This window comes from Erinaceus europaeus, chromosome 5 (genome assembly GCF_950295315.1).
Source record: "Erinaceus europaeus chromosome 5, mEriEur2.1, whole genome shotgun sequence".
Lineage (NCBI taxonomy): Eukaryota > Metazoa > Chordata > Mammalia > Eulipotyphla > Erinaceidae > Erinaceus > Erinaceus europaeus.
The window spans coordinates 111,120,497-111,144,539 of NC_080166.1; the positions used below are offsets into that span (position 1 = coordinate 111,120,497).

A 24,043-nucleotide genomic window follows, 5' to 3' on the forward strand; every position below is an offset into this window, starting at 1 on the left:
CTAAATGAGACCATGACTATCTGCTTTTGTAGTTTGCGAAAATTGAATCTGATAATCTATGTTGGGGTGTCTGTCACATTAAAATCTCAGTAAAAGGGAGCTATTTTTTTTTCCATGTTGCATATATTATTTTCAGGCTTTGAAATCCAAATGCTAGAACCATGTATATGCCATCTTTGTTTCTCATGAGTCAAGCAAATCAGTAATTGAATGAATTTCTAATGAATGTTTATTCACTTGATAGCAACTCAGAACAGTGTAACCAAGAGGCCCTAACCTGGGCCGGCAGAATAGCATACCTGGATAGTGTACTTGTTTTGCCAAGTTCACAACCCGGGCTCAATATTGGCCTCTACCACACTGAGAAAGCTTCAGTAGCCCTAGTATGAACAACAGAAAAAAAAAAGTAGTTCTAGTCTTGCTTGGATTAAGGTGTAATAATATATATCATGAAGAGGGCTCACTGTAACCAGTATTAATTATCATATTAAGGAAAAAAAAGGGGGGAATTGGGCGGTAGCACAGCGGGTGAAGTGCACATGGCGCAAAGCACAAGGACCGGCCTGAGGATCCCGGTTCTAGCCTCGGCTCCCCACCTGCAAGGGCGTTGCTTCACAGGTGGTGAAACAGGTCTGAAAGTGTCTATCTTTCTCTCTCCCTGCTCTGCCTTCCCCTCCTCTCTCCATTTCTCTCTGTCCTGTCCAGCAACAGTGACAACAATGACAACAATAATAATAATAATGACAACAAAGATGGACAACAAGGGCAACAAAAGAAATCTATTATAAGGCTGGGGAGAACAGGATTTGCATGCCTGGGGTCCCAAAGGTCCCATATTCAAGCTCCATCATGGACATCTGTCAGGCCTCAGAGGTGCTCTGATCTCTGTTGGCTTATCTGTCATAAAAAACAAACATTTAAAAATATTTTTTCCTACAGTGGACAAAAAGGTCTTAGTGATTTTCAACATGTCAGTACTGTATCAAGGGAAAAGTAAAATATAGTGTTTATTTTGTGTGATGGGAGTTTGTGAAAGAGAGGAGGGAGATGTGTTTCATCTGGTTTTAGTAATAACTAATGAAACTTGGATAGCTAGTCAACATAACAATGGACATTTAAGAATCATAGCAGAAGAAAATTAAAAAAAAATAGCGGACTACTTTCTTTGGGCAGGCAAAGCACTGAGAGAAGCATTTTTTTTTTCTGGACTCCAGTTTTGATACACTGTGTGGCTAATTGATATGGCTATATTTCATGGATAGGTAAGTGAAGCCAATCCCAATTGTACTGTCACAGACATCTCTCTTGCTAGAAGGATGGTTTTCCTCTCTCTGCAGTGCTGCAATGTACAGTGCTGCACTCCAGCTGTAGCTCTAGAGCCCTAGGGAGGTGTTCTGCTGGGGCTTGACTAAAGGACTCAGCTCAGGGAAGCCCCAGGCCTTGGCAGTGGGCAAGGGTGTGAGCCCAGCCTGCTGCAATTTGGGCAGCAGTTATCCCAAACCTGACTACAGCTTGACTGTGTGGGGAAAAGCCGGCAGGTGACTGGAACAACACTAAACAGACAGTGCCGAGAATGCCATGGGCTCCACAAGCTGTACACAGGATGGGTTGAACAGCTTTGGCAACTTTTTCAAGTGGAGTTTGGAGGGATGACAGCATAATTGCACACAAAGAGGCTGCCTCCTACATTAGCACTGTGGCTCTCAACATATTCTTTTAAGAGGGAGCATATGGTGTTAAGGATAAATTGGTTTTTGAATGCAGTAAAAGATGCAAAAGTTTGCATCCTTCAAGTGCCAGATATTGAGCTAAAGTACTTGTATGCACCTGAGCACTTGGTCCTTGAAGGGCTAGCCTGGGAAGAGATTATTCCAGTTTGTATTTTTAGCCACAGACATGATTAAGGTGCATACAGCAGGAAGCCTGGGCTTATGGGAGCAGCAGTGTTGTGAAGTACATTCATATGTTGATTATGAAAGATGATCTGGAGTTGAGATCTCACCCTTAATTCTTGCTGAGGGTTTAAGATGATTAAATGTGAATTGCCAATAGTTCTCATTAAAGGACCTGGGGAAATAATGATTCAACAGAAATTTATGGGTTGGGTTCTAATTCTACCTTATAATGGGCTTTCTGTTCTTGTATCCAGCACATATGAGAATATTGCAGACAGATTCTATGGTAGATGCAGAACATGGAAACATGGAGAATCAAAATCACTTCAAGGGTGAATTTCTCTCTTTTTTGCTTTAAATATTTTGAGGTTCAATACTGATTTACAAAATTATAAGACAACAAAGGTATAATTCCACATTGTTCCCACCACCAGAGCTCCGTATCCCTGTTCCCTCCATTGGAGACAGCAGTAGTTGTCCCTAGGTTGCAGATATAAGTTAAATATTATATCTACCACTGTATATATTTGTATATATTTCCCATTTCTTTCTTTTCCTTTTTTCTAGTGATTTAATAATAATTGACAAGATTATAAAATAACAGTGGTACGATTCCATACAGTTCCCACCATCAGAGTTCAGTGTCCCACCCCCTCCATTGGAAGCTTCCCTGTTCTTTATCCCTCTGGAAGTATAGACCAAAAATTCTTTTTGGAGTGCAGAAGGTGGAAGGTCTGGCTTCTGTAATTGCTTTTCCACTAGACATGGACTTTGGTAGGTCAGTCCATACCCCCAGCCTGATTCTATCTTTCCCTACTGTTTGACAGTTTTTTTTCCCCATGGTCCTGTTTTCTCTTCCTTTCCATGTCACACATACATTGACTACTACTTCTGAATGTCCCTTCGTTTTTCCTCTTCTCTGCCTAGGTACAGATGGAGTTGGAATTCAGAGCCCTCAGGCCATTTCCCCTATCACTCCTCCCCAACTGGGAGTAAGGGCCAAAATTCTATTCTGGGTGCAGAAGGTGGGAGATTTGGCTTCTGTAATTGCTTCTCCACTGGACATGGGCATTGGCAGGTGATTCATACCAAGGGTGAACTTCTTCATCTTTGATATAAGAACAATGGTAATCTAGACTTTATAGTGTGCTATTAGTGCCAGAGAGATGATCGAAGTCAAATGTTTAGTAAGTGCTGGGCACATTTTTAAGTGTTCAATAAATGATAATCATTTAAAATTTGTTTAGGAATAAGCTTTGGAGATACAAAAACCTAGGCTCCAATCCTAATTTTGCCATTCATTGGTTATGTGACTCTGACAAATTACTTTTCTAAGCATTGATTTCATTATCTATACATTAGAATAATGTTAATACATGTTTCAGAGAAATATGACAACACTGAATATATAAAAATCAACAAATAGTAAAATAATAGCATTATCACATAAGGATTAAGGGCATATAAAATAAGAGTGTCTGGTTACTGTATACATCTATTCAAGACCAACTGCTATGAACTGCTATTAGAACTGAACTCCATAAACCATTTGCTTATTCTATGAACTGCTATTACAGGAGACAATGTCTTACAGGGAACATCATGATTCTTTTTTCTTAAAATTAGCACTTATATGTGATTGAGTAGTTTGAGACTCTTTTGTACTAGTTAGATCACAGAGATGTACCTTTTGTGTGACCATAAGGGCATTCACTGACCTTCTTGTGCCTTAAGGCATGTAGACATATGCTTTCCGCCTGGCTTCAAAAACCCATCGCTTACATGGTCCTTTTGAAGTTTTATGTATGTTCTACAGAGTGCGTAGTGTGGCCAGAGGCAAATCTGGCTCTTTGTTTAAAAAGAAAAAAAAAAAAAAGGTCAAGCTAGTATATTCACTACTGATCACATGACCTCAACGCACATGTATGAATGTGTGCTTATCTGTAAACCTGTGTATGTTTGTAGGTGTATATTTTCCCAGATAATCTTAACAAGTATACATGTCTATTATACTGCACACATGAATCAATCTCTATACAATCTATATGGACATAAGTTCATGACAATTGCTAAATGTAAGTAGCAAAGTCTTCTACTTTCTTCACTTGTCAAAAAATAACATATGCATAGTAGTTTGAAATTGTAAAATATAATAATTGGTAAAATAAAATTCTGTGACATTTTAATAAATTTAGAATTGTAATATGAAAGGAAAGAAAATTTAAAATATATTAAGTCTTCAGATTTAATTCTTGATGATCTTTAAAAGTTGAGGTTTTACTTCATGTATATTCACACAAGCTCATCAAGAGCTCAAACCAATTTTCCTTATGAAATATGGAAACTATTGTTGTAAAACTCATTGTAAAAGAAGCAGGTCCTAGAGTATTGCATCTTTATTAAGTTATTGTTATGTGATAAAGTGGTTGGAAAGGAAATTAGTGGTATTTGTTTATGTTGCTTTATGAATGCCAGATAGTCTCACCCTTTTGTGAATCAAGTATAGAGTAAATGGAATTATTTTTACCCCATTTGGATATTTCAGTTTGTTGTTGTCATCTGAGAATATAAAGATACGTAGCTTAAAATTTCTGAAAAGAAATATATTCATTTAAACAGTTTTTCTTAACAGAGGGCATTTTTAACTAATATGAAATGTCGCAAAATGTTCTTCTCTCTTTATGTCTTTTAAAATAGAGAATGGGAAAAATGAGAAAAGAAATATCAGCTCTTTGGTTAAGCAGAAACATACTAAGATTCTTCTTTTCCACAACAGCACAGAGAAGCTTTCTTTGTTGTCCTAGTTTCAGCCTGATTTCCATCTTAAATTTAGAAAATGTGTATACCTAGCATTTGCTGAAATATCTTTTTGAGTCTACATCTCCTAGTTACACACATTGAAACCAGTTTCTGTGACAAACAAGATTTTGATCATAGAAAGCAACACAATGGCTTCAGAATGTGCATGATATTTATTTAAGCCCTTAGAGGAAGCCCACTCACTGGCAGTGACAAGTGCTCACAGATGTTACTAAGCAAAGGTTTTAGCAGAGAAGTTTTCACTTATATTAACTTACTCAAGATCAGCTTTAGGACAAGCTATTTCTTTTATGTCTAAAGCCAGAGATTCACAGGTCCCAGATGAAATGTATTTTTGTTGTTGTTGGAAGGTTTCAAAGACATGGCATTTAGAAATTCCTTAATTAGATTTAGATTTTAGTTATACAGAGGGCTTTCTTTGTAACCAGAATGCATTTATCTAACTGTTGCTTTATTTAGTGGTACTCATTTCACACTCTGAATAACCAACAAAAACTCTAATATACTAGTACTGCTGTAGTTTTTTATTCCCTCTTGAAAACAGAAAGCAGAGAAATCAGAAGAGATTTATGAAGAGTGGCCCAAGTTGAAACCTATTTGGAAACACCTTTGCTATTTGCACAGCTAAACATCTTTGTGTTTTATTTTAAAAGAAGAATACATAGACGGATAGCTCCAAGTTTGAAACACACATTAGGCTATGTTTCTATAAAAATACATTACACAATCAGCATTCATAGAGAGCTGCCAGTTCTGGAAGACTCGCATGCCCATGGGTCATCCCTGGGGGACAGACTGGATATAAATACCAACTGCCAGTTCACAGTTTGTGCAAATATAAAGTCTGTTAGGCCAAGATAACATGTATATAGTGTGACATGGCAGTACCTAGCACTGCACCGGACCTCTAGTATATGCTTGCCATTATGTCACTTCTCTTTAGGAAACAAGTCCTGCTTTTATTATTTCCAAAATAGGTACTGTGTGAATTGAATCATTGGCAGTGACCATGAAAGAAAGACAATGGACAAAATTCATTCAAACAGTGGTAGTAGCTTCAGAGGAATAAAAGTATTTATTATAAATCAAAGACTGTTAGGTGTTAGGACCAAACCTCTTTTTTTCCCTTTAAATTTAACACCACATTGTGTTCATAGTAGGCTAGTGTTTTCATTTGGACATTTTTAATCCTCGCATGTGTAATTCTTTATCTAAATATATAATATATTTCCTTCATCATTTCTTTCATTTTTATTAGTAATTTAATAATAGTTTACAAAACTATAGGAATATACTGAGTCAGATGGTGGTACAACATGTAGAGTGCACATGTTACTAGGTACAAGGAACCAGGTTCAACACCCTGGCTCCTACCTGCATATAGGAAGCTTCACAAGTTGAGAAGTAGGTAGCTCTTTTTCTCCTCCCTCCATTTACTCCTTTCCTCTCAATCCTGTCAAATAGAAGAAAGTGGGGGGTGGGGTGGTAGAGCAAATGGCCACTGGGAGCAGTAGATTCACTGTGCAGACACTGAACATCAGCAATAACCCTGGTAGCAATTTAAAAAATTACATGAGTGTAATTCACAATGTACCCAACACCAAAGTTCTGTCATCATGCTACCCCTCCATCTCAGATGACCTCTATAGTTCTCACAAAGTCTTAGAGACAGTTTGGCTATACTCTTTTTTTTTTTTTTTTTTTTTAAAGTTCATGTGTTTCAATTATACTACACAAGTGAGTAAAGCTGTCTGATAATTGTTTTCACCTCCTAACTTCACTAATATATAATCATCCCCTGTTCCATCTGTTCTGCCCCAAAGGATACAATATCATAATTTTAATTGCAGAGTAATAGTTCATTGAATATATATCCTATAACTCCTTTACTCAGTCATCTGTCAATGGGCATGTCGGTTGCTTCCACTCCTTGACTATTGTAAATAATGCAGCTATGAACATGGGGGTAAACATGTCCCTTCAAATTAGTGTTTTCATGTCATTTGGATATATGCCTACAAGTGGTGTTGCTGGATCATGAGCTATTTCCATTTTTCTTTTTTTAAGACAATCCATACTATTTTCCTCAGGACCTGTACAAGTTTGTATTGCATATCAATACATTTACATTTTCAATACAGTTACATTTTTTTCTACGTCCTCTCTAATACTTTTCATCATCTCTAGATTTACTAATGGAGGCCATTCTCAAAGGTGTGGATCATATGTACATATATAGAAAAGTAATTTAGATTTCTTGTCCACTTTTATTTATCTTTTTGCAATTGAACTGTGTAGTTTTTTATATGTTTGTTATCAATCATTTGTCAGATGTGTGATGTGCAAATATCTTTTCCAAATTTCTAGGTTTTCTTTTTTATTGTAGTATAGTTTTTTTCAGTGTGTAGAAGCTTTTTATTTTGATTTAGTCCCATTTCTTTATTCTTGTTTTAGTTTCCTTTGTCTTAGAAGTTGAATCTCCAAATATGTCTTTGATGTTAAGGTCCCAAAATGTTTCAATGATGTTTTCTTCTAAATAATTTATAGTTTCAGGTCTTATATCTAATTCTTTGCTCCATTCTGAGTTAATTTTGGTGTGTAGTGTTTAAGTGATGGTCTAGTTTCATTTTTCTACATGTTGCTCTCCAGTTTTCTCGACATTTGTTGAAGAGGCCTTCTTTTTACCATTGAATGTTTTTGACCCCCTATATCTTCTTCTATTAGATGTCCTTATATGTGTGGGTTTATTTCTGGGCATTTTACCCTGTTTTGTTGGTCTGAGTGCATGTTTTTGTTCCAGTATCACACTGTTTTAATTACTATTGTTTTGTAGTATAAACTGAAGTTGGGAAATGTGATGCCTTATTTTTTCTGGGAGTGCTTCGGATATTTGTTGGATTTTGCAAACCCACAGCAAGTTTTGGATAAGTTATTCAGTTTCCTTGAAAATTGTCATTGGGATTTAGATAGAGATTACACTGAGTCCCTCAGTTACTTTTGGTAAGATGGCCATGTTAATAATATTTGTTCTTTCATTCTTTTTTAAAAAATATTTATTTCCTTTTGTTGCCCTAGTTGTTTTATTGTTATACTTATTATTGATGTCGTTGGATAGGACAGAGAGAAATGGAGAGAGGAGGGGAAGACAGAGAGGGGGAGAGAAAGAGAGACACCTGCAGACTTGGTTCACTGCCTGTGAAGTGACTCCCTTGCAGGTGGGGAGCCAGGGGCTGGAACTGGGATCCTTAACACCAGTCCTTGCGATTTGAGCCATGTACACTTAACCCACTGTGCTACCGCCTGACTCCCTTGTTCTTTCATTCTTTTGGTTCAGTCTTCTTCTTCTAGCGTTTGCCCTTCTTCCGTAGCCAGTCAACAGCGTCAGGTTGAGCCTGATGTAAAGTTTCAAGACCTCCTTTATAAGTAGGGTTGCTTCTTTCATTACTTTTTCCTCTGACTCATCATTTGTACATAGAAATACCACAGATTTATGTATATTGATTTTGTATCATGCTACTTCACTAAACTTATTGCCAGTTTTCAGTGATTTTATGTGTGTGTGTGGCATTTATAGGAATATCTGTATATGATCTTATAATAGTAAGTCTTGGTAGTTTAATTTATTCCTTTCCAATTCAGATTCCTTTAATATATCTTTCTAACATGACTGTATTGGTAAGGACTATGTTGAATAGTAATGGTGAGTGTGCACATCCTTGCCTTGTTCCAGATTTTAGGGACAAACTTTCAGTTTTTTTTCCATTGAATAATATGTCTTTATCATATATGGGTATTGAATCTTGCCAAATACTTTTTAAGCATCAGTTGATATAACCATATGTTTGATTGATTGATTAGCAAATGATGAACAATTCCTGCTACCCTTGGATGAATTCCACTTCATCTTAGTGGAATTTGATTTGCCAAAAATGTTATTGAGAATTTTTGCATTAATGCTCATAGGTCTATTTACATTTTTTTTCTTTTCTTTTGGTAGACTCATTTCCTGCTTTGGGCAATCAGTGTTAGTAGTCTTGCAGAATGCCTAGAGTGTTCCTCTTATTTCATTTTTAAATTTTTTTCTCTTATTTCATTTTTAAAAGAGATTGAGGAAGATGGGTCTTTTGAAAGTCTTATGGAACTCATTAGTGAAGTCATCTGGACCTGGGATTTTATTCTTGGGAAGACTTTGGCTTACTGATTCAATTTCTGAAGTAATGATTGACGTCTTTAGGCTGTCTGCTTCCGGTTGGGTCAGGTTGGCAGGTGGTATGACTATTAACTATGTGTTCTATTTATTTATAAATAGAAACTCATAATAGTCTTCTATGATATTTTGTATTTCTGTATCATCAGTTGTAATTTCACTTTATTTCTGACTGATTTTTTGTGTGTTTTCTTATTTTTTTTAATTTTAATTTTTATTTATAAAATGGAAACACTGACAAGACCATAGGATAAGAAGGGTACAATTCCATACAATTCCCACCACCAGAACTCTGTATCCTATACCCTCCCCTGATAGCTTTCCTATTCTTTATTCTTCTGGGAGTATGGACCCAAGGTCATTGTGGGATGCAGAAGGTAGAAAGTGTGACTTCTGTAATTGCTTCCCAGCTGAACATGGGTGTTGACAGGTCGATCCATACTCCCAGCCTATCTCTCTCTTTCCATAGTGGGGCAGGGTTCTGGGGAAGCGGGCCTCTAGGACACATTGGTGGGTTTGTTTGCCCAGGGAAGTCCAGTTGGCATCATATTAGCATCTGGAACCTGGTGGCTGAAAAAAGTTACCATATAAGGCCAAACAAATTGTTGACTAATTATGAACCTAAATCCAAGAATATTGCAGATGAAGATTTGGGATCTCTATTTTGGAAATAGCTAGTAGGTCTATTTTAGGTATATTCCAAGGGGCCCATGGCTTTACTAGTTTTTTCCTGAGCCTGGCTTCTGATATACAGGCAGACCCAAGTTATTGTTTAGGGAGATGATGTCATGGCTGGAAAAAGGGTTAGAAAGCTGGATCAGGGAAGAGTAGCTCCCCAATATGGGGAAAGTATATAAATATTGTTGACTGTAAACCCCATCGATTTGATCTGGGGCCCATATTCAGCATAAGAGCCTATGTAACCTCTGTATTCTTGTAGGTCTGAGCTCAAATTCTGTATTCTTTTTTTTTTTAATTATAGTTTTCTCTCACACTTTCTTGGTGGGTCTGCCAGTGGTTTATACATATATATATGTATATTTAAATTTAGTAGTGATTTAATAATGATCAACAAGATTGTGGGATAGGAGGGTACAATTCCATATAATTTCCAGCACCAGAGTTCTATATCCCATCCCCTCCATTGGAAGTTTCCCTATTCTTTATCCCTCTGGAAGTATGGACCAATATCTTCATATGTGGAGTTTATACTGTGTTTATCTCTGTGACCTACATGAAAATTTTCAACAAATCTCTCTGTTCAATGTAGACAAGTTCATAGACCCATTTATATTCTTGCCTCATCCTGCGTTTATGATTTGTTCCTTTCATCACAATTAAATTGTTCCTCAAGGTCTATGTTCACAGCTAGATCCTGTTGGAGAACCCTTGATTTCCTGATAGACCCTTGAATTATAATGTCTGTTATTTCTTGGTGAATATTTTTATTAAATACCAACTATGTATTATACCAGACACGTAAAAAATTCATTGTTATTTCTGTAATTCTGTTTATAGTCCCCAAGAGTGTTTTGGCTACATCAGTAAACAGAGCTAGTGGTCTTCAGGCTTACATGAACTGCCTTATTGGATATCTGTGAATTATGCCTAGATCTTTAGGGTGAGGTCAGGATTTTTAGAATAAACATAGAATCTGATGTAATCATTAGAGTTAGAGTTAGCAAGTCTGATATAGAGTGGTCTACATACCATGAGAGAGATTATTCAGTTATGCATATCTTGATGATGTCTAAGTATACCCTTAAGATGTTCATACTTGACATAGCTATATGCACACATACCTAGTAAATAGAGGGGACAGTGAACCTGTGCAGGAGACTAGGCACAAAGATTCTTTGGGACATATTCAGCAGAGATAACTTGGCAGAACTTCACTGTGAGATGAACACTGCATGTCTGATACTCCATGTGCACTCTTTCCTCTCATTACCGTCGGCATAGTGAAGGTCATTTCTCAACCCTGAGACACAAACAGGACCCTACTCTCTGTATCTGAAGAATCCCAGCATGGTTTTTCGATAAGATCCCAACTGTCTTTCCCATGTCAAATATTCAACATGTAAGTGTATATATAGGTAGGTAGATGGACTAATGAGAGGAACATATACACACTCTCACACATCTACGACCTAATATGATCATATTACTTTGCTTTCCAAAAGGCTATGACCCTGAAGAAAGGATAGAGAATTGTCATATTTAATCGTTGTATTTAATTTTCACATTCAGTCTATGTGGTAGATACTTTTGTAATAGTAGCTCCTTATAACTCCTAACTATGCTGTATATTCCTTCTGCATACTTATGATATTTTTATAATTTATTTATTGGACACACACATATAGATGGGGTGGGGAGAGAGAAACAGAGACAGAGAGACAGAGACAGAGACCTCCTGCAGCACTGCTTTACCCCTTGAGGTAAAGTGAAGCTTTCACTCTTCAGGTGAGGACCAGGGGGTTTAACCTAAATCCTTAAACATTGTAACATGTGTGCCCTATCAGGTACACCAACATCTGAACCCCCATACTTATGATTTCTAATTCTGTGTTTCCTATCAGGACTTCTCTTGAATTCTAGAGATTAACCTGTTTTCTGGACTTACGTATCTTATATCAGATATTGGCTAGTTTATTACTGGGTTACTTCTTTTTCTTCTTGCTCTTAGTTATACACTGAGCCATCAATTCCAATTTTTTTTTAAACCACAGCACTGCTCAGGTTTGGCTTATGGTGGTATGGGGGATTGACTCTTAGAACCATAGGCATGAGAGTCTATTTGCATAACCATTATGCTATCCCTCTTACTCCACTTCCCAATCTTTTTGCAACCAGATATATTCATGTGACAGTCTGATTAGTTACATATTTATGAATAATATGTGCATAGTTCTAGGACTGACTGGTAAAAATCTACAGTCACCTTTCATTCTCTGTCCCTGTCTTCCTCCCAGTAGAGAATTATATGACCCCAGGGTATGGCTAGACCATAGATGGAGGAAGTCTGAATTGCTCAGTGAATTTGTAAAGTACAGTGATCCTACCCCATTTCAAGTTATCAAATTATTGAAATTTTAAAAGTGACTGTTATTAGCAGTTAGACAAATGAGTCTAATACATTTTTCCTGAGTGTCCATGCACTTTTGCTCATTAGAATGCAATGAGTTTCTCCAAAGAAGTTTTTGTTCCATTTCTTACTCATCATCAAACAATATCCCTTGAATTTATCCCTGTTTTCACTGTTATAATTCAGATTATCACTCTTTTTTGATTGGTCTATTAAATATCATCCTGAAGGCCTTTTTTGCTTTCACTTTTACCTATCCCTAGTCTCTTCTACACATTGCTCATTATTTTTCTTTTGAAAATAACAGATCTGATTCTATAAAACTTTCATTTAAGATATTTTATGCCTTATTGTTGCCTTAAACAAATAAAATTTTCTTTACCATGCTGTTCATTTTCCTTTTTTAAAATTTTCCCTTTTGTTGCCCTTGTTTTTTTATTGTTGTTGTAGTTATTATTGTTGTTGTTGTTGATGTGGTTGTTGTTGGATAGGACAGAGAGAAATGGAGAGAGGAGGGGAAGACAGAGAGGGGAGAGAAAGATAGACACCTGAAGACCTGCTTCACTGCCTGTGAAGTGACTCCCCTGCAGGTGGGGACCCAGGGATTCGAACCAGGGTCCTTAACCTGGTCCTTGCACTTTGTGCCACTTACACTTAACCCGCTGCATTAGCCCTCAACTCCCCACCCCATGCTGTTCATTTTCTACCTGACACTTTAAAAAAAAATTTATTGGGGGTTAGTAGCTTACATTCTACAGTAAAATACAATAGTTTGTACATGTGTAACATTTCCCAGTTTTCCACACAACAGTTCAACCCCCACTAGGTCCTCCTCTGAGATCATGTTCAGTCTACCTGACACTTTGAATATAACTTCTTTATAGTATAGCATCTGCTTACTTGGATTTCATTTATATCTTTTTATTTGTCTCTCAATTGACTGTGAGACTCCAGAGGGCAAGGAGTTGGTCTTGCTAATCATTGGGTACTTTGTATCTACTTTGGTGGGTGGGAACAAAGTACTCAATGTGAAGCTTTGCTGAATAAATTTTACTTTCATGTTAATCACTATAAAAATATCAGTGCAGGGAGATAGTCACATTTTTAGTGCAACCGACTTTCATGCCTGAAGCCCCAGGCTCTGTCCTGCTACCATCATAACCCAAAGCTGAGCAATGTTTTGATAAAGACATATTTTTATTTCTGTAAATAATTCTCTCTCTTTTTTTGGTGGGGAAGGGCAGGTGGTGGTACTCCTGCTCAAATATATATATATATATATATAAATATATATATATATTTATATATATATATATATATATATATATATATATATTTCTGTACTCAAGGACCCAGTTTCAGGTCTCACTCCCCACCTGCAAAGGGGATGCTTCATGAGCAGTGAAGCAGGTCTGTAGGTATCAATCTTTCTCTCCTTGGCCTATCAAAGAAAATAAAAGAAGGGGAAAAAAAAAGGGAAAAAATGGCTACAGAGAGGGTTAGATTTTTCCTTCCAGCATAAAGCCCCAGGTAATTTTGGCAGCAATAAATAAATATATATATTTTTAGTTTTCCACTGTTGTAGTTCCTCACAAGAATGTGGTTTTTTTCCTACTTTGCAAATTTATGATAAAAAGTCTAATTTGTTTCAATAGTAATACTGACGATAACTGACTTTATCTCACCAGAAACAAAAATCAACTCCAAATGGATCAAAGAATGTAAATTGGCACAGCCTCTGTGGAGAGCAGTCTGGAAAACTCTCAGAAGGCTAGACATGGACCTTCCATATGATCCAGTAATTCCTCTCCTGGGCTTATACCCCAAGGACTCCATAACACCCAACCAAAAAGAGGTGTGTACTCCTATGTTCATAGCAGCACAATTCATAATAGCTAAAACCTGGAAGCAACCCAGGTGCCCAACAACAGATGAGTGGCTGAGAAAGCTGTGGTATATATACACAATGGAATACTATGCAGCTATCAAGAACAGTGAACCTACCTTCTCTGACCCACCTTGGACAGAGCTAGAAGGAATTATGTTAAGTGAGCTAAGTCAGAAAGATAAAGATGAGTATGGGATGATCCCACTCATCAACAGAAGTTGACTAAGAAGATCTGAAAGGGAAACTAAAAGCAGGACCTGACCAAATTGTAAGTAGGGTACCAAAGTAAAAACCCTGTGGTGAGGGGTAGACATGCAGCTTCCTGGGCCAGTGGGGGGTGGGAGTGGGTGGGAGGGATGGGTCACGGTCTTTTGGTGGTGGGAATGGTGTTTATGTACACTCCTAGCAAAATGTAGTCATATAAATCATTAGTTAATTAATATGAGAGGGGGAAAATCAATTGTATGTCTCAAAGTTTTTCAAAACACAAACTGAATCTTTTTAATGTATAGGGTGTGTATTTGATATGCGGACTCTCTCAAAAGCCTAGACCAAGTAGATCAGAAGCATCCAATAGCACAGCTATATACAAGATACTGGGTACTGTACAGCAAACCATAACAAAAGGACTTTTCAAAGTTAACCCAATTACCAAATAATGTGATGATAACATTAACTATCTATTGTCTTTTTGAACCCTAAGACAGCAGGAACCTCACATCTCCACTATAGAGCCCCTACTTCCCTCAGTCCTGGAACCCTTGGATAAGGCCCACTTTCCCGTATGCCTCTCCCAATCCATATCAAAAAATATTGCATCCGCCGATCACAACCTAACCAATGCAATGATTGCCACCTCAACATGCTTCACTTCAGACTGTGTCCAGAGACTTCACGTGTGGAATGACAACCCTTCAGCTTCATTACTCGGGTGAGACCTTTCCTTTCATAGTATACTCTAATTTCATCTCAGGTGGTTCACTTTCTAACAAAGTCCCAAAACCTAGATATACACCAGTTTCTGTGAGAGAGGGCATATGTTCACACATATCCATAAACTACTGCAAAATATATACCTGAAAGCAGAAGTACACTAGAGTTTGCAGTGAGTACCTCCCTAACACTTCCTCTCCACTATTCCAAGCTTTGGGTCCATGATTGCTCAACAATTTGTTTGGCTTCATATGTTAACTCTCTTTTCAGTCACCAGATTCCAGATGCCATCAGGATGCCGGGCCAGGCTTCCCTGGATTGAAGACCCCACCAATATGTCCTGGAGCTCTGCTTCCCCAGAGACCCACCCTACTAGGGAAAGAGAGAGGCAGACTGGGAGTATGGACCGACCAGTCAACGCCCATGTTCAGCGGGGAAGCAATTACAGAAGCCAGACCTTCTACCTTCTGCAACCCACAATGACCCTGGGTCCATGCTCCCAGAGGGATAGAGAATGGGAAAGCTATCAGGGGAGGGGGTGGGATATGGAGATTGGGTGGTGGGAATTGTGTGGAGTTGTACCCCTCCTACCCTATGGTTTGTTAATTAATCCTTTCTTAAATAAAATAAAAAAATTTATTTATAAAATGAAAATATTAACAAGACTATAGAATAGAAGGGGTACCTTTCCACACAGTGCCCACCCCCAGAGCTCCATATCCAATCCCCTCCCTTGACAGCTGTCCTATTCTTTACCCCTCTGGGAGTCTGGCCCAGGATCATTGTCGGGTGCAGAAGGTGGAAGGTCTGGCTTCTGTAATTGCTTCTTTGCTGAACATGGGTGTTGGCAGGTCGGGTGACAGACTTTTAATCGGTGCTTATCATGTGCTAGGAACTGTGCTAATAACTATTATTTTATACCTTCCATCTTGGAACACTGTACTATTGGGTTGGAAGTTGTGTAGCAGGGGACTTCTAAGGAAAGGACAATTGATTTTGCCCTCAAGGTGACAAGTAACTTGAAAATTTTCTGTGGTCTTTTTCCACTACCAAAACTTTATTATAACTTATGGATAAATATAGGGTAAAATGGAATCTATAAAATTCCATTCAGAATTATTTAAAGATAGTTTTTGTTTTCCCTGGACATTTATGAGGTCCCATTAATGTCTGAGAAGAAAAGGTAAATCATTGAATAAGCAAGCCATCATGTGTCTTCAGAGTACTCAGAAACTCCCTGGATTTCCTCAACTCACAGTGGAATTTTAATGCAAATGAATAGGAAGGTATCAGGCAAGAGTTAGACTAGTGAAATTTATACATTTGATATAATTTATGATAACATTCATTAGCAAGTCAGGTCTTTTGGATATGAATATAGCCTGAACTTATACTGTAATAGCAACACATGTTACTTATTGCAGTTAAGTATAGTATAAATGTTTTGTAAAAATCAAGACAAATAAATGACTCCTTTATTCAGTAGAACAGGAAACAATATATACCATACTATTGTTATCCTAATTGATATCCTTGTGCTAGCCAAAAAAAACTAAAGTGTAGTTCTTTTGATTTAGAAAATTATGGTTAACTAGGAAGAAAACAAAAATGCACACACAGTCTGTATTATTGAATTATTTTATAAATCACTTCTTTGATAAATCATTTTTTCATTCAAGAAATCCTGTTATTTCACACTGTCCTAATCTCCACTTGACCTTCCATGCCATTGTCTTCAGCCCTTTCTCTCATGACTACATGTATCAAACCTACTAATTAAGAAATTAACTTTGGGGGGCGTCCGGAGTGGCTGCGGCGGCGGCAGCAGTTGCTAGTGTGGACACCGCTGCATCGCCGGAATAAACTCGCCTCCGGCCTTCGAATCATTCTTGCTCTTAAAGGGTGAGAAGATCAACACCATTAACAAGGACACCAAGGTCCCCAATGCCTGTTTGTTCACCATCAACAAGGAAGACCATACGCTGGGCAACATTATCAAGTCGCAGCTGCTGAAGGACCCACAGGTGCCGTTTGCAGCCTGCAAGGTCCCCCACCTCCTGGATCACAAGATCATCATCCACGTGCAGATCACCCCGACTACACCCCCCAGGAGGCCTTCACCAACGCCATCATGGACCTCATAAGCGACCTCTCGCTGCAGGAGGAGCGCTTCCAAGTGGCCATCAAGGACAAGCAGGAAAGCATCGAGTAGCGGGCCACGGGGTCTCCCGGTCGAGTCACCCACCCTAGGGCCAGTGCCCCGTACAAGACTGAGCTGGCACAGACGCCCCATGGCCCCATGGGGTCCCCTGTCCATCCAGGGCAGCTGGAAACCCTTCGCACAAACTGCACTTCAGGCTCTTCGTGAGAAATTTTAAAGTTTAATAAAACCTGTCCCTGTCTGAAAAAAAAGAAGAAAGAAAGGAAGAAAGGAAGGAAGGGAGGAAGGAAGGATGTAAGGAAGGAAGGAAGGATGGAAGGAAGAAAGGAAAAAAGAAAGAAAAGAAAGGAAGAAAGAAAGAAAAGAAAGAAGGAAATTAACTTTGGGATCTCCTGCCCTATCTTTATCTTTCTACTTGATAACAACTCATCCATAACCACTCAAGTTCTGTCTTCTATTTGGAAACTCTTCCATGATGATACCACCTTTAAATTCTCCCTCTTGCTTAATTCTGTAGGTCCCAGTACATGATTCATTGCCACTTTCATTGTCACAGTATTATTTCATCTCTAGAGGCATTGTTTCATCTTCCTAATCAGTTTGTAAGCTTCTAGACAACAGGGCCTGTATCTTTGATCCATCAGAATAAAATTCCATATGGTGTGCTAAGCATTAAGCTTCATTATCTGGTTTTATTCTCACAACAATTATTTACTATGTATTAATAATAGCATTTTAGTGTTCAAGAAATCAAGGCTCAGAGAATTTAGACAAACTATTCAATCTAACACAGCTAGTAATTGATCTGATATACCAACAAAGTCTTGTCATCTCCAAAGCTCCTGGTACTCCCCTACTTTCTCTTTCTATATATATGAAACTTATCACTAACAGCAAATTTCATGTATCAGCTCTAAGTATAGATTTCCTATCAACAGTAACTGTTATCCAACTGCTTAATGTACACTGCTGTCATCTACACCAGTAGGGTCATCAGCCCTTCTGGGGAGGACCAAGTTCCATTCTTTGTATGTGTAGGTATGGATACTATTCTCCATATAGGGTCTTGCTGTCTATATAATGACAGCAGTCTATTTTTTTCTGGTTATGGGACCTTGTTATATGCAGTTCTGCTGTTTATGGGATGATTTGTTCATGTCATACACACAATATATATATATATATTATTTTCAAAGTGGTGAGGGTAGAGGGCACCAGAGTTATTGCTGGGGGTATGTACCTGTATGTTTCCTCTGCTTCCAAGTAGAGTCCTCTAGTCTCTGAGCCTTGATATCTTGAACTTTAAAATAAAATATAATTGTTGTGAGAATAAAACCAATTAAGCTTAACATATATATTAAGAGGGAGGGGGCTGACCTCAACATTGCTCCATTGTCTCTGGAGCTTCTTGGTTTCTCTGGCATTCCTGTGTGGTGCTGGAGCTGAAACCCTGATGGCAATAGTTAAAGCTGAATTGTAGCAAAAATTCTTTTTTGGCTTTAATATTCTCACTCGTTTTTTAGATCAAGACATGTTTAACCTGATAGTGCTCACACTGTCCCTTGCATCAGGACCTGGGTTCAAGTCCCTACATGGGAATGTCTGTACAGGGAAGCTTTATGAATAATGGAGCATTAATACAGTGTCTCACCTTATCTCTGACTCTTACCCTCTTTCTAAAAAAACCCAGAAAAGTCCACTGGAAGCAGAGGAATCATATAAGCGCAGAGCCCTAGCAACAACCCTGGTGCCCTCCACCTTCACCCCTTTGAAAATAAAAAGATCTACAAAGTGATGTTGCCTGGTATACTGAGATTTTAAGAAAATCCAGCCAATATGAAATAAACTGTGATGAAGGTCAGATGGTAATGAGTTCCTATTATTTATCCCCTTTACCAGTATGGCATGATACTTATATATTGCTCATTAATAATCTTAGTGATATGTTTTTTTAGAACTAGGGCTTTGCACATGTATGACTACATTGCAACATAAGAACTTCTCTTGGTGCTGGGGCTCAAACCTAGGCTGCCTGCATGGCAAGGCACACACGCTATCTGATGAACTACTCCTTAGCCTCTTAACTATGTTAAAGGCATTCCAAAATTACTTGTAGAGGCCTGGGAAGTAGCACACCTGGTTGAGTGCATATGTTACCATGTACAAGAAGCGGATTCAAACCACTGGTCTCTACCTGTGTGGGAGGTGGGAGGGTGGGTGGAGCTTGACAAGTAGTGAAGCAGTGCTACAGGCATGTCCCTTTCTCCTTGTGTACCTCCTCCATGCTATCAAATACAAAGGGAATAATGGCCATGGGGAGCGGTGGATTTATTGTGCAGGCTCCAATTCCCAGCAATAACCCTGGTGGCAATTTAAAAACTTACTTGTGAACTCACTTCAAATTGTATTGCTTTTCTCATTTACAGATTCCATTTTGCTTATCTCTACATAACATTTTTTTCACCATCTTGACGCAACTCATTATATTTGTCGTTTTTAAAAGATATGAATTCAGTAATGCTCTAAAATATGAGAGTATTAGACACTGGACTTTGAGGTTTCTGGGCAGGTTGAGCTGCCGGTGGGTGACGGGTAAGGCAAAGTGCAGTGAGGAAGCACAGTGTTTCTGTACTATTTACAAGGATGTTTCCTCCCCACTGGAATAGATAAGGGAGAGCTGAATAGAGCTGCTGCTATAGTCACAGTCAGAAGTTTGGTATTTGTAATTCTGCAGTCATTTTTTTGAAGACATCAAATGGCTGCGCAGTGATGTATAGTTTTATATCACCCAAATCTTAAGGACACCAATAAATTTTTAAGGGCTTGTCTATTTCCAAGGCCAGTAGAATGATGATTCTATATTTATCTCAATATATAATTAACAATAATTTATAAGTAATGGGTTTCATGTTCTGAAGACAGATTACTGGCCTTTCTTTTCCTTTTTTCTCGTATTCGTTGTGGCTGTGGGGTGGAGTCCTGTACAGTGATCCATGACACCTAATTTGGCATCCCTTGCTGTCACCGTGAGCTCACAGTTTCAGGTGAGGACTAAGCAGGAGCACATGAACCCTAAAGCAAAATAAATGCAATTTTCATCTGAATGTCCTAAAGAATAAAAATGATGGAGATAAAAACAGAAAATACGTGACATGGACAAAGTTGTTTCTAACTAGAACATTTTTCAAAGTTTTCTAGGGGCATCAACTGCTCTCTGAGCAAATCGTTTAGTGCAGAGCTCTAGTGAGAGGATTAGCAAATGACCCTCTGTGCCTACAATAGGATTAGTCATTTATTTCTAGGCCAGAATTTATGGTGATTTGTATTCTAGGAGATTCTTCACACCATGCTTTTTCAGGAAGAAAATAAAGAAAATTACTAAAATATGCACCAAATATTAGAGATTTTTTAAATTTCCAAATTGTTATTTCTCTTTGAGATTTAAAAGCTTGTCTCATAAAACAAAGGAACATATGACACTGTAATGTAAATAGCCTCAAACCTCGATTGTTATGCTTTCATGAACACCTTAAATATTTTCTCTGTTACACTGATGTGTTTGTTTTCTCAGTCATCTAACTTATAATCAGTTGGATGGGAAAACCTATGTAGCTTTATGTTTTTCAGGTACGTATCACATTCTTTTTATCATTTTCATCTTCATAACTGTAATAGGCTCTCTATAAATAGCAGCATTTAAAAATAATTTAGGACCTATTTCAGGAAAAATATGTTTGGAAAGTGAGACTGGAACAGGGTTGCTGATTATTTAGACTAGGGAGTTTTATGTGATCTTGACCTGTATCTGCATAACATGATTCTGAGAACTATTTTAGCTCCCACATTACAACAGAGCGTCTATATGCAGGTGTTATGATGGCCATGCCTGTTATTCTTGGATTACAGAGGATGCATTGCTATGGAAAACATTCTTTGATTAAACACTATCATATCAGGGATTTGATGCTCATTCAGTTAGTTAAGATATGATGATAGAATTTCTCCTTGTATATAGCTCTCCATTTAATTCTACTTTTTAGAACCAGTTTATTTATGTACTCATTGGATACAAACAGAGAGAAAAATAGACACCTGCAGCACTGCTTCACCATTTTTGAAGCTTTTCCCCTGTGGGTGGGGCCTGAGGGGGACAGCCACTTTTTGAAAGCTAACTTTCTCTTTCTTATAACATAAGAGCATCAAGTTCCTGTATCTAAGCAAATAATTAAATATCAGCTTTGAAGAATGCATATAAAGTCAGCCAAAATGTCCAAGTTTATTGGGGATACCACCTGGCTAGTGTGTGAAATCTCTTATTATGTGACTATGTGCCAGATACTTCAAGTGCTGAAAGTATAGAGAGATGTGCTTATCAGTGTAATATTCTATAGCAACTGCAACAGTAAGCATATGCACATATTTTAGAAGTAACACAGAGACTATCTTAATATGTTTGAAACCTAAGTGTTACATGGTAGTTATAAGAATGGGCAATGTTATAGGAAAGCAAACACTATATATATATATATATATATATATATATATATATATATATATATTTTTTTTTGCCTCCAAGGTTATTATTACTGGGGCTTGGTGCCTGCAATACAAATCCACTGCTCCTGGAGGCCATCACCCCCCTCCCTTGTTGCCCTCCTTGCTTATCGAGAGATAAGAGAAAGACAGAGAGGGAGAGAGAAAGACAGATACCTGCAGACCTGTTTCACCGCTTGTGAAGTGACCCCCCTGCAGGTGGGAAGCCAGGGGCTGGAACCAGGATCTGTGCCAGTCCCTGCACTTTGTGCCATATGCGCTTAACCCACTGCATTACCGTCTACCCCCCCAAATAAAATTCTTTTCACTTAAAATTGGTATTACTTAGAATCTAAGAAAGTAATTCATTTTTAATGAATTTGTTATATAATTTATTTTTATTGTTGACATTTTTATTCTCAAATAGTTTAAAACTCAGATGAAACAGAAATTCAAATGATTGTTATGACTTAAAGAGCTAATCATTTAAATAAGAATGGTATTGATTACTGTATGTACAATATTTATAGTCCATATCAAAGACCCTGTTATTAAATACTTTAAGATATTAGGAGTTATCATTTGTTCATTTTAAAGAAATATGATATGAAAAATCTAAAGGAAAACTTTAATGAACAGATACTATAATTTTACTTTTATATTTAGATTTTGCCTTATACCAGTCCGTGATGTGGGATCATTTGTTGAACAGACAGTATTATGCTACTGTATAAAGGGATTTACATCCTGCTTCTCAAATGCAGTTCAGGGATCAACTATATAAGTGTCACCTGGGAGCCCCGTAGAAGAGTAGAATCTCTAACTCTGCCCTGACCTACAGCATTAGAATCTGCAGTGCAGGTCTTTGATCCATTTGGAGTTGATTTTTGTTTCTGATGAGATAAAGTGGTTCAATTTCATTCTTCTGCATGTTACAACCCAGTTTTCGCAGCACCATTTATTGAAGAGAGCCTCCTTCTTCCATTTAATCCTTTGGGCCCCCTTATCAAAGATTAGATGTCCATAGGTGTGGGGATTTATTTCTGGGCTTTCAATTCTGTTCCACTGGTCTGTGTGTCTATTTTTGTTCCAGTACCATGCTGTTTTGATGATGATGGCTTTATAATATAGTTTAAGGTCTGGGAGTGTGATGCCTCCATTTTTGTTTCTTTTCCTCAAGATGGTTTTGGCAATCCTAGGTGTTTTCAGGTTCCAGATAAATGACTGTAGTGTTTGTTCTATTCTCGTAAAGAAGCTTGGTGGAACTTTGATGTGTGTTGCATTAAATTTGTATATGGCTCTGGGGAGAATATTCATTTTGATGATATTTATTCTTCCAATCCATGAACAGGGGATATCTTTCCATTTCTTGGTATCAGTTTCTATTTCCTTGAGTAGCGACTCAGTTTTCAGTATACAAGTCTTTCACTTCTTTGGTCAACTTTATTCCTAGGTATTTAATTGATTTTGCTGAAACAGTAAATGGGAGTGATTTCTGGATGTCTTCTTCTTCAGATTTAGTGTTTGCATAAAGAAATGCCACTGATTTTTGTACATTGATTTTGTAGCCTGATACCTAGCTATATTGCCTAATAACTTCCAGTAGTTTTCTGCTGGATTCTTTAGGTTTTTCTATGTATACTATCATATCATCTGCAAATAGTGAGAGCTTGACTTCTTCCCTTCCAATCTGTATTCCTTTGATTTCTTTCTCTTGCCTGATTGCTATGGCAAGAACTTCCAATACTATGTTGAAGAGTAACGGTGACAGTGGACAGCCCTGTCTAGTCCCCGATCTGAGGGGGAATGCTTTCAGCTTCTGTCCATTGAGTATGATGTTGGCTGTAGGTTTGCTATATATAGACTCCACTATCTTGAGTGTGTGTCAACATGCTTCACTTCAGACTGTGTCCAGAGACTTCATGTGTGGAATGACAACCCTTCAGCTTCATTACTCGGGTGAGACCTTTCCTTTCATAATATACTCTAATTTCATCTCAGGTGGTTCACTTTCTAACAGAGTCCCAAAACCTAGATATACACCAGTTTCTGTGAGAGAGAGCATATGTTCACACATATCCATAAACTACTGAAAAATATATACCTGAAAGCATAAGTACACTAGAGTTTGCAGTGAGTACCTCCCTAACACTTCCTCTCCACTATTTCAAGCTTTGGGTCCATGATTGCTCAACAATTTGTTTGGCTTTGTATGTTAACTCTCTTTTCAGTCACCAGGTTCCAGATGTCATCAGGATGCCAGCCAGGCTTCCCTGGACTGAAGACCCCACCAATATGTCCTGGAGCTCAGCTTCCCCAGAGACACACCCTACTAGGGAAAGAGAGAGGCAGACTGGGAGTATGGACCGACCAGTCAATGCCCATGTTCACTGGGGAAGCAATTACAGAAGCCAGACCTTCTACCTTCTACAACCCACAATGACCCTGGGTCCATGCTCCCAGAGGGATAGAGAGTGGGAAAGCTATCAGGGGAGGGGGTGGGATATGGAGATTGGGT

At 38.0% G+C, this 24,043-nt stretch overlaps 1 pseudogene; it reads left to right on the forward strand.

The window, feature by feature from the left end:
* The window catches only part of LOC103118780 (DNA-directed RNA polymerase II subunit RPB11-a-like), a 106,489-nt pseudogene extending 89,440 nt beyond the window's left edge, over positions 1 to 17,049 (forward strand).
* Positions 17,050 to 24,043: the final 6,994 nt, after the last annotated feature.